The sequence below is a fragment of the Gopherus flavomarginatus genome, chromosome 1 (genome assembly GCF_025201925.1).
Source record: "Gopherus flavomarginatus isolate rGopFla2 chromosome 1, rGopFla2.mat.asm, whole genome shotgun sequence".
In the NCBI taxonomy this organism is placed as follows: domain Eukaryota; kingdom Metazoa; phylum Chordata; order Testudines; family Testudinidae; genus Gopherus; species Gopherus flavomarginatus.
Genome location: NC_066617.1, coordinates 31290768 through 31303719, shown reverse-complemented (window position 1 = coordinate 31303719; position 12952 = coordinate 31290768). Strand labels below are relative to the sequence as shown.

The 12952-nt window shown below is 40.5% G+C and overlaps 1 long non-coding RNA gene across 1 annotated transcript; it reads left to right on the top strand.

Moving 5' to 3' along the window:
• Nucleotides 1-6492: 6492 nt before the first annotated feature.
• Nucleotides 6493-11551, top strand: LOC127042914 (uncharacterized). Its single transcript, XR_007772101.1, has 3 exons — nucleotides 6493-7829; nucleotides 8836-8956; nucleotides 11169-11551. It is a non-coding gene; the product is annotated as an uncharacterized LOC127042914 (long non-coding RNA).
• Nucleotides 11552-12952: the final 1401 nt, after the last annotated feature.

Below are 12952 nucleotides of genomic sequence, written 5' to 3'. Positions count from 1 at the left end.
CCTCCGACTACTATTCTAGAAAATTCTTTGACCTATATAAGCGGCTGCATCAGGCATGCCCAGCGCAGTGTCTACAGTGTTTGTATCCTTTGTCGCGTGTACTCTACTGAAATAGCATAACAAGCCCGTGGCTTTACGTTATAATTCAGTCGTATTATACCCCCTTTAAATTTTAAAGTATGTATCGGTTCGTTGTTAAGATAAAAAAAGGAGCAGACAAGCTGTTCATTTGAAAGAACCTTTTCAAAACTAGCACATGTAAAAAAACAAACTAAGAAGTACAATGTCCCAAACAGCGCCTCGACTCACTCATAATTTTGTACACTGAACAAGAATTGGCTTTGTCAGCTAATTACAGTGATGTGACTGAGGAATTTAAATCCATAACACCTGGTGAGCAATGTCTCATCCTCTAGGATAGGAAGATGAAGAAACCTCAATCTGTTTTGGTCAATTCGGGTTAGCTCATTATCTGGTTAAAGATAAAGATCATGAAAATTGACTGTATCTTTGTATACACCTGGTTATCACTACAGCAAAAATTTGGTATTTTGTGTCTCATTTTTTAAGTAAAGTTTAGTTGTTAATTTAAAAAAAAATTAAGTTTAGTTAAGTTTTAGTTTCTTTAGTTTGTTTGAATAAAAATAATGCCCTTTATGATTAAGTATTCAGTAAATGTTCGCCTTTAAAAAAAAGAAAACATTCCCTGGGTGCACACCCTAATGACATGTGCTGCACACACCTATGATACCTCTATTTATATAAGCTCTTAAGCTTTCCTCCAGAAGCAAGTGATTTTATTTAGATGCTAACAGAGAGTGATGTAGAAAGTTGTCAAACCAACCTAACTTTGACAATTGTTTCTTCTTGATAGTTGAGTTACCACTGTTTCAAAGGTAAAAGGCTCATAACAGTGGTGACCCTCTAGGACTCAAATGGGGAGAAAACATGCTAAATGTAACAATATTGAAACCACCTTGTAAATGTTTTACAGAAGTCTGTTCATAACAAGAGAATACCTTTTCCGCTGCCTGTCGCAGTGCTAGAATTGTGTTACAGCAGCCCTGCCTCCCTTAGCCTTTTATGCTGTTGAGGGACTGTTGAGTAGAACACATGTCCAGTTGCCTCAGCTTGTGGACCCCAGATTACAGCCCTCAGCAATAGAAAGTCTGAGTGGAGGGATGGGGAAGTAGTGGCACACGTTTCCTGCAATGTTACTGATTGTGCTGGTTCTTTTGCTGATACAGAAGGTTGATTTTCAGTTTTGGTGGTTCACAGTTCTGTAGTTTCAGTATCGGAGTGTTGCTCTTTTAAGACTTCTGAAAGCATGTGCCACAGCTCGTCCCTCTCAGATTCTAAAACACCTTCCAAAATCTGAAACTTTGGGTTGAGTGCTGCAGCTATCTTTAGAAATCTGATATTGGGACTTTTGTGTTTTGTCAAATCTGCAGTGAAAGTATTTTTAAACCAAGTAACACAGGCTGGGTCATTATCCAAGACTAGCATAACAGAAAATATATGGCAGAATGTGGGTAAAACCATGGAACAGGAGCCATACAATTACCCTCCAAGGAGTTCAGTCACAAATTTAATGAATGTTTTGTTTTGGTTTTGTTTTGGTTTTTAAACAAGCAACATCAGCATGGAAGCATGTCCTCTGGAATGGTGGTCAAAGCATGAAAAGGCATATGAATGTTCAGCACATCTGGCACATAAATACCTTGCACTGCCAGCTACAGAAGTGCTGGGCGAACACCTCTTCTTGCCTTTGGATGCCATTGTAAATAAGAAGCAGGCAGTATTATCTCCCCCAAATGTAAACAAACTTGTTTCTCTTAGCAATTGGCTGAAAAAGAAGTAGGATCGAGTGGACTTGTAGGCTCTAAAGTTTTACAGTTTTATTTTTGAATGCAGTAATTTTTTTGTACATAATTTACAAAAAAAATTAAACCCGTATTTTTAAAAAATGCATCTCAATTATTTTGTGTACTTGACTTAGTGTTTCATAAAGAGACATACCATACCATGAACTGATTACTCATCAGCTGGATATTGTTAAACACCTCTGTGTAGCTTATTTACATTGTCTATTCCCACCACTTTTACTGACCCAGACATCACAGCATTTGCAGCATTAGTTCTCCTCTACCAAGAAGAGAGAAGAGATTTCACCACCCAAGGATTTTTCTTGGTTCTGGCTCTATGAACCTACATCTCTGTCTCCCAGCACATCCTTCCTACGCCGCCTCCTAGCCTCTGCACCAATTGGCTAATTAGTTCTTTAATCCTCCGCCATCCATTCTAATATGCTAATTAGGCACAGTCAGGTCCATCCCAGGGGAATTAATTGGTAAGTGATCAGAGTTCTGGCTCAGCTATTAGTCCCCAGTACTGTCACACACCACTGAAGAGGTTTCTACAACCTCCCATGGTAACCCATTCCAGTACTTAACTATCCTTAGACAAGTTTTCCTCATATCTAACCTAAATCTCCCTTACTGCAGATTAAGCCAATTAATTTCTTTTCCTACCATCAATGGACATGAACAATTGATCACTGTATTCTTTAGAACAGCCCTTAACATAGTTGAAGAATTTATTGGGTCTCCACTTAGTTTTCTTTTCCCAAGAGTAAACACACCTAGTTTTTAACCTTTCCTCAGGTTACTGGGAAATGGCTCCTAAATTATGAGTTCTAGAATTAATACAATGTTTATATTTAACATTTATAGCTTGTAGAGCTGAGGATTGAATTATTTTAATGAAAGTTCTGAAATTAGATTGAGAATCTTCCCTGATTTTGAGGTCTAATATTCTCTACTGCTGTTCGTATGCCTAATGCCATTCATTGTTTGTTAAAGTTGATCTACTTACAAGGCTATAGCATCTGATCTAATATTTCCCATAGTGGGGATGAAAGGAACAGAAAACCCATTCCTTTTCCCAAGAACATTAGTGAAATGGGGATTGAAGCAACACAGCTTCTCTTCACAGTATCATCCCCCAGAAAGCTCTTTGGATTTTCTTGATAAAACTCCCACCCTGTACCATTAGAACTGTGTGGGGACGCAGTGCCTGTTTTCTGCCTAATGTGTGTCATCCTATGGATTTTTCTCTGGGAAGCTATGGTGTAAGCCACTATTTTGTTTGTAGATGAAAATTGTCATAACAGCCTAGTGCTGTGGAAGCCGCCTCACTCCCAAATTAGCCTGATCTTGTCAGTTATTTCCCCCTAGTAAACTCTTGAGTTCTATCTAACCCTACTGTATGTCTTTTCAAATTTCACACTGTGCAGGCATTAAAATGCCAGAACAGTAAGGGCCTGGTCCAAAACCCACTGAAGTCAATGGCAGTCAGTCACTGACTTCAGGTGGCTCTGGTGCTAAGAGAGCAGATGGGGAAGCTAATTATATACACTATCAATTTTCTTATTCTATTGTAAGTATTTCCCGAAGCCTGCCCCCATACATAGAAGCAATTTTAAGCCCACTGCTCTAATATCTAAGCTAGGGCTTTGGGGGATAAACAACTATTCTTGCTGGCAACACGTCTTGTAAAACCTTTTGTTTCCTTTTTAAATATTCAAACATCACCTTGATATATTTTTTTAACAAAAGACAAAATAAAAGTTACACAAACAAAGCCTTTTGTTTTGTTCATGAATGGACAAAGAAAATAAATAATTGTCCTGTTTGATTTTATACATGGTTCCTGTCTTGCCATACATGATCATATGAAAAATCAGATACACTAAAGAAGTAGGATGCATAATATATATAGGGCGGCTTGGAGTCATTTATAGGTGTCATTACAACCACACGCCAAACTGTCCTCTTCTTGTATCACTAGTAGCAACTGGCCCATTTGGGTGCTCAGAATGTAGAATAGTGTGATGCAGATGTTTCTTGCCATATTGGATGTATCAAGTGAGAAATATGGTCTAAGTACTGTACTGCACCGAAGCGTAAGAGGTCAGCTGCTCATACCTATGTTGGACCCTGTGCAAGATAATGCTGGTTCATTTCTTTGTATTTAATAAGGCTAGTTGAACATTTAATTAACTCTTGAAACACCTGACATTTACTTTATTGTGTAGTGGCACATATAGCAAACATCAGTATGACAAATGGAAAATATATATATATGTATATAAAATCCAAAGGGCTCTGTGAATCACTCAAAAACAATGCGGACACCAGTTTTATGTCCAGCCAGAAAATACTGGAGGTGATATGAGGCATTTCCAAGTTCCTGGGAATTGATGTCATGTCCTAAAGTGAGGCCTCCTTTGTGTGCCAGCATAGAAAAAGGCAATAGTTTATGGGCTTGGCTGTGCTTTGAAGGTTGGGAGTAATCAGAGGTCCACTGCCCCTCTGATAGCGCTGGGAGGTATCATGGCTCAGATAGACACGATGCTTCTGGAACAACAGGAGGAATGTGGCCCATGAGCCACCCTTGCAACAGTGCTCTGACATGTCCTGTGGTGTTGGCTGGTTCATAATGGGGCAGCTCCTTCTTTGGAGATAACAGGTACTAAAGTCAGCCCCTGCATTCCCTGAGTAATCAAACCACTATTGAATTCCAGTAATTCTGTGGGGGTGCAAGAAAAAAGATGCTCCTTGCTCCATCTATCCCCCTGCAATTTCCCCGCCCCACCCCTCCGTGTGGAATTTTCAAAAGCACCTAAGGAATTAGTCCCTCAGCTCCCACTGAGCATTGGTGAATTTATGATGTATCAGCCCCTAATGATGATTAATAATATTTAAAAGGTCAATGGGAATTGGGCCCTGCACTCTTGGAGGCACTTTTGAAAACATGGCCCCATAGGCCTACATTAGCTAACCAACTCCATAGTAAAATCTAGCCCCAATTATCAAAAGGCTTTTCCCTGTGTAACATTACCATCGTTGGTAGATGACAGATCATTAACTTGCCAAGACTTTTAGATTTGTATGCTCACTTCCCTATTACGTGGGAAAGTATTTTCTGGTAGAATCCAACTTTTAGGGTAAAAAAATTTAGCTAATAAACTAGAAGTCAAACAGAAACACAAAGTAAAAAAAGAAACTAATTGAACTGCTGTAGAATTAGCAGAATCATAAAATATCAGGGTTGGAAGGACCCTAGTCCAACCCCCTGCTCAAAGCAGGACCAATCGCTATTTGTATAATATGCTGAGCAGTGCATTGTTACTGCTTTTCAGCTTTAGTAGCTGTATGTAGCATCGTATCTCAGCAAATGAAAATACCTGCTGTGATCCAGCACAAGTTATACTCCACTTAGGGAGGGGGGGGCCATCTGCATGTGATCTAACTTAAAATGTTATACTTTTAGCAACAGTCTCATGAGAAATGTAAGCTATATAAAGGTATATCAATGGCCAAAACCTCATTTCTTCCTTTAGAAGTATTTGATGTCATTATTTTTCATGAGAATAATTGTAACTGAAAAATAGATTAAAAAGGGGGGGGTCCACGTGCGCAAAACAGAGAGCGAGACAGTGACATACCCATGTGTAGTAGTGAGCCTGATCAGGATAATTGAGCACTAATATAACAATAATGTTGCACTATTATATACTTGACAATACATGGCATCCAATGTAAATGAAAAATATATTTTAATTGAATTTGGGCCATGTGATATGTTTATATATACATATATATCTTATTGTTTAATGAGGTTCAAATCATTTAATAAAAGAGCTAAAAGCCTGACCAACTGATTTCCAAACTTTTGTTTTAAAACTCTTCTTCCTTACAAGAAAATGTGTTTTCAACATTGTCATGGAACAACAGCATCACCTACTGGCCAGTAAGGCAACTGCTAGGCGATTGTTCCTGCAAATATCTCAAACAATAGACCACCTTCTGCTGTTAATGGCTACAATCAGAATTATGGTGTATCAACTCTCTACCCTGTTCAACGGTGGTGTTTGTTTTGGATTTTAGTAACTAACGACTAGCTAGATAGATAGATGAGGCATGTATCTTCAGTTTAAAAAAAAAATCTCTACAATGCCATCATAAAATAGTCACCTCCATTACTGATTTGTTTTCCCAGAACTAGTTTATCAGCCCGACACCATTGAGGTTGAAGAACCTCATACAGAAACAAATGTCGTATTCATATTATTTATTACAGAAAAGTTTGTAAAAGAAAACTGTGCTCGGCTCACTCATCCTCACAGAGGCACCTGAGCCCCCTTCCACACGGGGGAGAGGAGACCCATGTGTAGAAGACCTTTCGCATGCAGGTGTGGCGGGGGTGGGGTGGGGAGTCACAATCTGACCAAAAATGGTTTTGCTTATGGGTTCCACTGTGCAGTCCCTAAACCAGAGCTGTCCCATTGACATCTCCCAGGAGTTAAGCTGAACAGGACTCGGCAATAATTCTCTTTACATTTGCTGTTTATAGCCTGAACAGTGTTGTCTCATAGTATCATTTTTCTCAGCTTTACATGCTATTTAAAAAATAAGGTTGTCTAGTCTTTATACAGATTTTAGTGGCCACCATTAGACTTGCACAGTTAGGCTTCATGGGGATGTAAGGGAAATAAAACTGGCAATTTTAGTTGTACTTTTTAGCACTGTGAAGAAATTCTGCACTTCTTGACAAGAATTCCAGGAGACATGGAGAGTGCATAATAGCATTTCTGAACAATATCTAACCACTTGTCTGGGGAATTTGTGAATGTGGGCGTTGCTTTTGCTTGTCTACATTGCTTTGCTGTTATTTTCGCACGTAAATTCTTCATCTTTCTTATGCTCTGCTTACAGCACTGTAGATATTATATAGATATAGTAATCTTCAAATTTTTTTGCTAAAACAATAGTTAAAAAGCCCAACATTTCTCATTTCCCATGGACAAGCTGCATAATGCCTTGACGTAGGGAACAAGAGCCAAATGAAACACCTAATCAAATAAATATTTGAAAGAGTGAAACTATTGCTCATTGTTACTACTTAACAGACCAGGCTTGTGAAAAGGGTAAGGTCTTTGAGTACAATGTGAAAGCCTGCAACAGCTCTTGCTGCTCTTTATCAGAGAGGGATAGGAGCTGTGATGTACGATAGCCCAGTTGATGGAGTGGTTGTCCTGAAAGACTGTATGAAGGTATCTGTACTGAGCATGATCAATCTGATTGTTACGTAAATGATGAGGTTCTGAAGCCAAGCAGAAGGATTCAGATGAATGGCAACCTGTGGTATGTACGCTCCATTAAACAATCATCAGAGCCAGATTCAGCTCCTAGTTACACCTGTCCAGCACCATTGCAGATGTTTGGCTGACAGCAGACTCTTGACCACGGTATGTTATTGTGAGGATCGTTTCTTTTGTATATGACTAAGATTTGTCTGAGTAAGAAAATAGGCAATAAGAGAAGACACTGGGCTGTAGTTAGAGCTTTGGGAATAGGTGAGTAGATCTCGGTTACTGGCAGAGTGACTGATGTCAGTCAGTCTTCAGGCAAAAGTAGGTGAAACTGTGACCCTGTTGAAGTCAATGAGTGTTTTGCCAATGACTTCAATGCATTCATTTTTAAACAGCTTGCTACAGCTCAATGGGATAAAAAAAATCAGAGTATTCAGGTATTTTCTGGATTGCACAAAATTTCTAGAGTTGCAACTGACTAGGTATCTTTCTTTCTGTTTTTAACCCCCAGCAAGTAGCTACCTGGCTACAAGCTGTCATAGCCGTATCTGCCATGAGTCCAATACTGTTGTATGTTCACCTCTGACCTGTCCAAGCCCATCCTCATGGAAAGCAGGAGTGAGGCTGGTAAAACACAGACCTGATGATTCCTGCTGCAAATTTTTTTATTGTGGTATGTGTCCAGTTTTCAATATTTGCTAAATGTGGTTTTGGGATTGAAATGGGAAATTGTCAACTTGATTGAAAAAACCCAGCCCGATGTTGATTAGAAAGCGTAATAGCCTTGTGAGTGCCCAAAAGCAATAACCAGTAATGATGTTAATAAAGAAGAATAAATACTACTGAAAATATAGCAGCCTGCTAAAATTCAGCACCACCAACATTATTTAAAGGCTGAACATGTTTCTTTTTCAGAACCAGGGAAATGTTGCCATAACAACAAAGAATATGAGGTGAATTGCACGTTTCTTTCCAAATGCTGCAGTTGAATTACACAGGGACATGCAAGGCACCACAATAGCTATGAGAGCTGATTGACATTTTGGGGGATGAAAAAGATGAGATTTTGTCAAACATACAGGAGTAAGAGAGAGTGAAAGGTTTCTTCAAAAGTGTGTGGGAGAGTGTATGAGGGAGAGAAATTTCACTTTCAACTAAAATATTTGGTTCCCTCACCCCCCAAAAACCCTGAAACTTGCAGTCTGTCATGTGGGGGGAGGGAATAGAAACAGTGATTCCCGACCCACTGTAATATGCACCTCTATACAACTCTGAACTTTTGGAATCTAAGTTCTGTGCTAAACAGGTCTCTTGTGAAGTGCACACACACATATACTAAGAGTTTAAAACAGGACATTATGCATTCATTTAACTTTTTCATTCAAGGGGACAGATAGCTAAGGAGACAGACTTCCTCTCCATGCTCAAGTTGTTTAATAAGTCTAGGGAAATCATTTGGCTAAGCCCCTTGTGTGGTGTTTTGAAACTGCAAGAGTTATTTCCATACTCTGCATTGACCACTGAAGCCTCAAGCCCTCAAAGATTGCTGCATGGGTAGATCCCTGCCTCTACCTAGCCCCCTACTGACAACAAGTTTATTTAGCACAGTCATTCCCACTGACTCCAGTGGGAGCTCCGCACAGGTGCAGGAGGGTAATCTCATATGGTTCTCTTTACAGAATTGGGGCTTTCTTAGCATGGGAGAAGGCGCAGAAGGGGCTCCGAACACCTAACAGTCCCACCCAGAAAACAGCAATAATTTGATTGGTCTTGCTGTAACATTCCAAGCCAGTAAAGCATGTAAGTGGACGTAGAACTTTAAGGACAGTCTTCTATTTGTATGTATTTCTTATGCAGTTTCATCAGGCAACCAGAGAAGCTGAGTTATGTTTTCTTTACCTAACTTAAAAGGTGAAAAGAAACACACACAAAAAGAGCTCAGAGACCCCGTAAGGATAACATTGGGAGGCAATCAGAGAATAAAAAAAAAAAATTAAACTATTCCTAACACTTTGGTAGAGCAATATACAGTGTGCAAAATCATGGTATTTTACAAGAAAATAATACCCTTACCACATGCCCACTGAATTTATTAGCTGTAGACTTAATATTTTGTTTGGTCACATCGTAGTTTCTCATCCAATCACATTTATATTTGTTGTTTTAGATTGGCCAGACATTTGCTGATTGAGAGAATCCATGCCTCTTGTACATGTGCAAGGCAGATGGCTTAACAGTGCTGGTTCAGCACAGTCCCAAGCAGAGATTGGTGCTGCAAAGAACATAATACTGTGTATATATAATTAACAGATTCATATTTTCCTAGTGGTATTTCTTTAAAGATGGTACCTCAAAACTCTACAAACATGAGCTAATAACCATTTATCTGCACCTCTCGGTACATCACTGCTGCCCAATAAGCCGTGCAGATGCGGCTCTGGGCTGAAGGATAGGAGACTTAGGTTCCAATCTTAGTGCTGCCACTGTCTTCCTAGGGGTATGTCTACAATGCCATTTTTAGCTCCACACCTCAAGCCCTGTGAGCCAGCATCAGCTGACCCAGGCCAGCCACAGGTCGTATTGCAGTGTGGACATATGCTGTGTGACTTCGGACAGGTCACTCAGGCTACAGCTACACTGCAGTGTAAGCCCAGGGTTAGTAGACCTTGAGTTAGCAGACCCTGGGAATGTTAACCTAGGGCTTGAGCATCAACACTCATTTGCAACCCCAGGTTAGTTATTGTTGAATCATGGGTCTTAACTTGGGGTTCCAGCATCTACCCTACATTATGTGGGCCCACGTCCAACCACCCGTATCCGAGACTTCCTAGTGCCCTCTCAAACATGGCCCTTTGTTCATGGTGCAGTGTGGCAAAAGTTGACTGTCTAGAGGATTAAAAGTCGGCCTCTGGGTTACTTCTGCCAGACTCCTAGAGCACAAGTCCACTATTAACAAACTCACTCGGATGCTCCTGTTGAGAGGCATTGGCTGGGTAGCCGCGTAGCCACAGGAGCTACTGAATCTGATCTGTAGATAAGCAAAGGGCTTTTGATCTCCAGGGCTGCCTGAAGCATTATAGCCACACCCCAACCTTTAAAAACAAGGTTAAAAAGCAATAGGGAATGTTATCATGTAGGGCATATGATGATCTATAGATTCTGGTATGGTTTGTTTTAAACAGGAATCAAGAATATAGAATATGATGAAATTCTGCTAGACTTGTACAGAGATAGTTTACATAGAAGTTACACTGAGCTACGATGCCCCGTGTCAATAGCACAGAAAAGCCTGTTTCTAGTTAATTCTGTCATAGTGAAACTCCACTTAGGGAATTTCCCTGCAGCCCAGCTAAGTGGGCTTTGCACAGAGTTCCTGCATGGGAGTTGGGGGTTGAAATCTGCCCATGTGCAGGTGACAGGGGAGCTATCAGCTCCCCAACCAGAATAGAGACTGCAGCCCCTGCGTAAGGATTGCAGATATGGGGCTGTGTAATCACCAATTCCCCCGGAACCAGCTGCACCAGTGAAGAATAGTGCAAAGCTTCAGTTCTGGTGGACTTTACCTTTCCAGGCAAGAAGGAATGCAAGCAAGGACCTGTGAAAGTAGCAGTAAAAACACGGTTCAAATGGCAAAATGTGCTGGTGACTGCAAAAAATCCAGTGTAAGTTACTAGGTTTTATTCAAATATATTTATAAAGCCTTGCAAAATGCTTCCAGCCTCTTTGTGCCACCCGAACAGAGGGATCAATGCCTGGGCCAAGCTGTGGCTCAACAGCTCCAGTGGTGGTGTTCTGTTGCTATCATTAACTGGACACCCATACATTACATATGCTCCTTGTTTTCTTTAACGCTGAGCCTTTCAAATGTTTATAGTAACACATTGTGAAATATAACGTAAATGTTAACTTGATGGGGTTTTTTTTGCATCTTGGATAGTTGGATTTTGTATTTAAATGTTCATTATTACCAACTCACTGCTCATTACTTCTCCCTCTTTTTTTCCCTCCCCAGGTATAAATTACACTAAAAAGAGAAGTGGAGAATACATGCCTTTGCTATAGAGAAAATCTGGTAACTTCTGAACCATTTCCCTCTTCTGCTCAGGAGGAAAAGTATTAAAGTACTCATACCAGTATATCACTTCCTGCACCTGCCAGATCTGCAGCATCCTCAGCGTTTTACTAGATAATTTGCTTATTCTAAAATTACAAACTTGAGATACTTATATCCTCTGTATATAAGGCTGTTTTAAACCAGCAGAGAACTGAGTCTAACAAGCATTATTAAGACACATGCCAACTACTCAGCTCAAATTTGGTTTCTTTGTAAAAGGAATGATAGTTTCAATTAAACTTTCTGTCCTTGGTGTCTGACAATCACATCTGAAAAATAAATACAGCTTTGAATTAAATGTACATGATTCGGAGTTTACTGTCAGCCAGTACAATACCTGTATTGTTAAAAACAGCTAGCAGATAATTTTGCATTAGTACTGAACTATTATTTGTATTAAATCCTGAGATTAATTTCAACTGACTGGGAGCGAAAGTTAAGGGTCCAGATCCTCATGTGGTGTAAATCCTTCACTGGCCACTGAGGTCAATTTCCATCACCTGAGAACCACTGGGAAGACATTGTACAGAGTGGTTTTCACAAACCCAGAAAATCAATCATTGTCCTAATTCACTGCTTGCAGCAGGTGGGTGCTAAATGCAATTTTATACTGGCATTTATATACCAGGGGCACACACTGTGTTGTGCCTGTAGGTTGAGCATATTACACACCAGAGACTCCCTGCATCCCTCCACACACACCCCACAAGCTCCCTGTGCATCACCCTCTCATCTCCCTTTATTTCAGGAACCTGTTGCAGCCCCTCCCTATCCCCTCTCATGTCAGGGGCTCTGTGTCCCCTCCATCCCGCCTTCCCCTCCTCCACACCATGGCCAGGGCTGTGTTCTCATCCCCCTTTCTCCCTATAGCAAGATTCTCCCATTTCTACCTCCCCACACACCAGGGTTTCCATGGGCTTCCCACCATGCTTAATTCTTTCCTCTCTTGTCTGGGAGAGAAGTCTTTCAAGATGTCAACGTTTTTAAACTGTAATTAGGAGAATCAGCAGAGCTGAGATGGGGGGTATTGTTACATTGGGAGGTGTTAAAGGCAGCTACCTCCCAGTTCCTTGATCTATAGACAACTACAGAGGTGGCTGAAACTGCTGGGTCAGCTAACCAGACGGCATGTGCTTTGTGCGCCACACCCACTATGTCCTATTTCCTGAGCTTCAACAGATAAAGTGAATTTGAAGCCTCGAACATTCCCTGAAATCCTGGAGGTGTTTGGGTTCAATGTTGGCCGCTATCACATTAGACAGACAAACAAACTGAATTGCCATTGAGTGAAGTGCAGAGCCTCACTTTGCTCAGCCAATTGCTGTAGCCCTGGCAATTTATCTACAGAAGGGGTGTGGCTGTGATGACAGCTCTGGTCAGAAATGGAGCTATTTCACAGTCTAGAAATAAATAAATACTGTTTACACATGGTCACACCTGCAAATCTTTTATTTCCTGGACCGACACCTAAAAAACGTTGTTACAGTATGAATGATGACTTCAAAACACAGTTTTCTGGTTAGGTTACTCCAGCCGGAAATGGACTTAAAATCCTGATACAGAAATATTATCAGCTTCTCTTTTTGGAAAGTGTGAAAAAGGGGCACATTTCCACAGAGCATTGTTTGTATATAATACTGGGAATGGTCATTGTACACTTCCTTTGCATTTGCAGATTTGAG